Below are 6,000 nucleotides of genomic sequence, written 5' to 3' on the forward strand. Positions count from 1 at the left end.
GCGCTTTTTATTCATGAATACAATTCCAAACGGGATAGAATTCATCACCTGAAACACTAACGTAGCCCTATTCTTCCACCAGCCCAAAAAAGTTCCAAAGTCATCAAGATTTCGTCCTAATTTGGGCACAGGAAGTTCAGTAGTTGCCCTTTCTATAATCAGTGTTAGATGGTAAATCATATTTATACACTTTTTTTCTATCATCAATATCAAAATGAAATAATTTAGAATGGGTTAGGTCGAATGAATATATTTTGTCTTCCTTTTGTAATTAGTTTCGTGGCACCTAGAGAGATCTGTTTTTCAACTTGTTTGGGGTTTTGTTTATTGAAAATTCGAAAAGTGCGTGTGGGTGTGAGTGTGTATTTACGTGTGTGTTACGTGAGGGTACGTTCCCGTGTATGAGGATGGTTGGGACGGTGTGTGCGTGTGTGGGTGGGGGTGTGGGTGCGTTTGTGCGTGCCATTTCTGTGTATGTGTTGGATCTAGTACGGAGCTAATCATATTGTAATCTATCGTTGCCATTCGAAATAGCGGCAATGCAGCATTGTGTAGCTTCGTATGAAATTGATGAGTTGATGGATTTACGTCAACTAGGTGGATTCAATATTAATCATTTTAATTTCCATAGAAAGTCTTTTACTTCAAAATCACCATTGAAAAAAAACGCAGTAGGAAGAAGAAATGATTTGAAGGGAGGGTAACAAAGAGTAATCTTGCGGCGGTATACATGGTAAAAGAATTTAAGAGTGAAAATGTCATTTGCATTGATATAATTTAACTGATTTTTATCATGACACGAAACACTACGCATGATAATATTTTTTTATTGTCATGATTCGATTTCCATAATGATACCAAACAAAACGCTCTTACTGATATCCGAAAGGAGTGATAGACGTCATTTTTTGTAGCTAATCAAGTCTTTGAAGATCCGACCTGAAACAATGATTATTTTCAACTACCATGACATTTCATGCAACTGCAAGGAGGTGATGGAAACAAATTCCTTTTCTATGATATTGATGGAAGCCTTGATTTAAAGTGAGAACAAATGATTTATTCCTTGAATATGAATTTTATAGTTACGGTATCAGATAGTATGATATTCAAAAACCTCCCGCGAAACGTTATTTTTAATATATCAATATACTTTTCTTTTTTGTGAGGTGTTAGCACCATACATTGTATCAAATAAAAGCCTCGTTGATTTTCGTGGCTTCAGTTTCCAAAAACGAACTATATTACTGTTGTCCAAAAACATGCACAACATTATCACTTTTATTCAATTGACCCATACAGCTTCTCGAGTATTTATTTTTCATATTGCTATCTTTTTCTGGTATTCACGATTTAGGGGATCAATGCATCTTTTCAGGCAATATTTGAGATATGTTACCAACATTACCATAGCGGTGAAACTATATGAAATTTATAATTCATTTCGATAAATCCATCGTTCTAATGGTTTCGGGTCCTAAAAGAAACAGGAACTTTCAAATAATTGGGGGTTTTCTTCTACACGTTTTCGTGAAGGTGAAAACAATGAAGTCCACCCCCCATCTCCCTCTCTCTCTCCCGCTCTCTCTCTCTCTCTCTTTCTTTCTCTCTCTCCGCACATTCACATCCTCACATACGCATTGGCAGTGTAAACCAACATACATCACGTATGTACATGAACATGCAAATTGTTATTATCTGTCGCCTATTTCGCTCGTTGACTCTTATATACACATTTTTTTTTCACTCGTACCCATATACCATAATACATACCCTACCCCCACATACATAACCACAAAGAAATTCATTCTAACATATTTTCCTTTTTTGAAGCTCTCTCTCTCTATCTTTTCTCGGATCGTCCTCTCATTTCTCCCAATTCCAAACTATATTTAATTCATATTTTCTATGAAGAGTTAAATTCATTAAGTTCACCGTGAAAAAATGTTTATTGCAAAAATATTTTTCAAAAAATAATATAAAATATTGCCGAAGGTTTGAGAAAAATTCATCAAAGAATCAAAAGTTAGTAGAATTTTAATTATTTGATTTGTGACGTCATACGCGAGCAGCATTCCCACATAACCTGACATAGCGAATGGTGAAAAATCAATGAAATTTCATTTTCTCCAAAAAAATGAAAGTGGTTTTTAATGTACATTTTATATCAATAGAAACTTATCTCACATTCTATCATGAATAAAAAACAAAAGTAAGTAATCAGGAACTTTTAAGAAAATGAAATTGATGTAGTTTGAATTACATAACTTATGGGGCAGCTGCTCGTTTGGACGTCACATATCCATTTTTTCTAATAACTTTCTTTAACAAATTTTCCTCAAACCCTCACCAATATTTTCATTTTTTTTTGCTCTTCATTCATGTACAACACACCTTTCTTCAGGGTGAACTTCCCATTTAACTTTCAAGACCACACTATCCTCTTCTCTCTCTCTCTCTTTATGATTATTCTTTTCATTATTGCGTAATCGATGTGATGTATCTTCCTTTCCCTTGTCTTTTCTTTCCATTTGCCTAGCTTGTCTATTTAGTACATATTATGACCTTAAAAATCCGGTTATTTTTTTTTCAAATCTTTCATTGGACAAATGATATGAATTGCCTTTAGGTAAATGTTTTCTTGAAGGATTTTTTTTTCTAAAAAAAAGAAGATAGAATAATAAAAAATGAACAAATTAGTGCAGAAGATTGTGGTGTACGCACACCGTTCAGAAGACACGAATTTCTAGGATTCATATGTTACTTTATTAATTTCAATTTAAAATTTGTGCATTTTACAATCCAACATGCTCAAGCATAATTTCAGCGGGAGTACCTGATACCTATTAATGCCCAAATGCTATATATTCCGAGACTAATCATATCTTCTATAAACATTCAAAACAGAACTTAACATGAAAATTTATAACATTCAAAACAAAACTCATCATTAATATTCATTATTTGACAAATAAAGATGAACAAGTGATCTAATCAGTCAGGAGATTATTGATTATGTAAATGAATGAAATATAATACATAAAATTGGCATTGCTTGTTTGGGGCGTTGCAATTGTCTGGTAGTTCCAATAATCGAATGATACTCGTAAATGACGTTACATTATCGATGGTGATTCTCAAGATAAGTGGAATAAATGTGATGAGCGACATGACTCAGTGACTGCCATATGAACCCAAGTTCATGTCACATAAATACACAGTCATATATACCAATTTTACCCTCCTTCTTACAAGAATAACGGATGTATAAGATATAATTTTATCACAATTAAACATGAATGATGTGATATATTCTTTTCAGGAAATGAAATCGATTACAAATTTTTTACACACGCTGCACTTTTTCCATTAACGACATTAACAAAATCCGGCAAGTAAAAAAGGGATGGAATCTTAAAATTTACCTTTATTTGGTAAAAACAGTTATACGCACATCGTGATGAATATTATTTACATGTGCTAATGGTGTAACATCCCGTCTTTCCTTTTTCTTTTCATATTTTCATTTAATGTGCGTGTGTATATTTTCCCCTTATAATGAAATAAGTTAGAGCAATTGAAAACTTATCCATTAAATCAGTTGTCAATCCAATTTCTTTCAGTTCTTGTATGACAAATTCTAATAAATATAATTTCATAGAATAAGATGCATAAGAACAAGTGGGGATATTACATCATTTTTCTTTTGCTTATTCATGAAGACATGCATATAACAGTTTCACTGAAATAATGCAAATCTTTAAAATGTTATAACTTTATTTCTTTTTCTCTTCAAATTTTGATGGAATTTTCATTGTTGCGTTTGTCTGATTTATCTTTATCTGTTTAAATCATATCATATCATTACATCTTGGAGTACCCCCTTAAAGCTGCAGTTATGCCTATTTTATTTAGAATTGAGTATTAATATCAAACTGTTGGCTTAAGATTTTACAAACTTGTTTTAGTTTTGTACAGAGTGATAAACCTAACTAACAAATTATGAAGAAAACCATCTATTAAAGTTTATACTCAACTTAAATGTTAAGCATATCTCTTAGCGTTACACCACATAAAGCCTTGAATTTTAAAATAAAAATTGCATCGTTGCGAAGGGCTATGTCTACTGATTTCCATTGGCGACAAAATAACATTCAAGAATATAAAGTGTAAAGAACAGAAACAACTTCAGGTGTCTTGCTTTGAAACGTCCATGTCTAACTAACTAGTATTTTAACACTGTCGATTATTTGTCGTAAGGGTGTGTGTGGTGTAGAATTATTTTTTAACACAAAATCTTAATTTATTTTGCATGGTGAATTTATAAGATATCAATGACGTACATGTAACACATAGATGATTGGTTATAGAGATAGATAATATTTAAAAAAAAATAAATTAAATTATCCGCATGTAGTACATGATATATTATGATTACACACATAATCATCACCTTTTCAACTACTTGATAAACCGAATAAACATGACGGCAGAACCCGTTTAACTTGTAGAATAATTTTTGCCTCCAAATACAAGCGATAAAACCTGTTATAAAAGGAAAGGTGAGTGAACGAATCGCACCATCCCCTGGAGTAATAGCAAATCGTTCGCTCTTTAGTATTCATTTATTCTAATATTGGTAGCCATGATGATAAAGCGATGCTGTAGAGGGCTCCGTTGAGATTCTACACACTATAAAAACATCCCCACAACGTAATACCAAGGGGCTATTAACGAGAGTTAAGTGGCCTCGGAACACGTCTTCAAGGAGACCAGTTAACAGATGGCCATGAGCGCGAACTCGGGGAAAGCTTTCGCGGCAAGATACAGACAAGATCTCCTTTGATGATTTTTTATTTTTATAGGGTGTAATCGGTATATATCTTCATTGACAAATGTAACAACTTATAATAATAATGGAAATGATAATAGATATTTATATATAGCGCCATCTATCTAGAAATATTCCATTCCGAGGCGGTTGTTATTATGATTATTATCCCCCGGCTTTAGCTCGAGCTGCCTTTCAGTGCTCATGCATTCAATGAATTAATCCTGCAGGGTACCCATTCTCCTTACCTGGGTTGAGGGCAGCACAATGTGGATAAATTTCTTGCTGAAGAAAATGACGCCATGGCTGGGATTTGAACCCACGACCCTCTGTTTCAAAGTCTGAAGACTAATCCACTGGGCCACAACGATCCAGTTATAAACAAACGATGGAAACAACGACAAACTAATGTATGAAAATATCGATGGTGCTGACTTATAAACAATGAATGCAATGATTTTATGCATTTAAATCCAATTTCTATTAATCTAAAAATATCAAAATACAATGTAGATAAATCCAAATACACCCTATGAGTTGTGAATAAGAAACAGAAACCGAAACTTAGTGCATGGTGTTGTAAATATTGACAGATTAAATTCTTTTTCATGTGTCTAGTGCACAGCAAAAACCCGCTTAAAATTTCATAAAACGGTATTTATTATGATGATGAACCTTACAGTATTTTAAATAGTTTTAACAACCTAGCCTAATTCATTCAGAATTGTATATGAAAGTAAACTTTGATATTTGTGATTTCAAACACATGTTTAAACTGTTTAAACGACGACGGTTCACATAGTAACCAGCGCTATGTTAAGGCCCGGTCACGCCGCCCGAGCGTTGTTGGAGCGGTCGTGGAGCGGTAGGGAAAGAGGGTCGAATTTCGCTCATAAGAAAAACCGAGAAAAAAAATCGAAATCCAAAATGGTGAACGGTAGAGAGCGGTGATGATTTTTTCTCTCCGCTCCACGACCGCTCCAACAACGCTGGGGCGGTGTGACCAGGCCTTAAACAAATGATAAACAGCGTCTTTACTGTGCAGTGTCCAGATAACGTTTCGTATCGAAATAACTCATTTAAAAAAAGTTTTGCGCAAAGAAATCCGTAGATAGTTGCATTTAATTGAATAATGTTTTTTTTTTTGGTTTGGGTTTTTTCACCCAAAG

Source organism: Lytechinus variegatus, chromosome 14, assembly GCF_018143015.1.
Source record: "Lytechinus variegatus isolate NC3 chromosome 14, Lvar_3.0, whole genome shotgun sequence".
NCBI lineage: Eukaryota > Metazoa > Echinodermata > Echinoidea > Temnopleuroida > Toxopneustidae > Lytechinus > Lytechinus variegatus.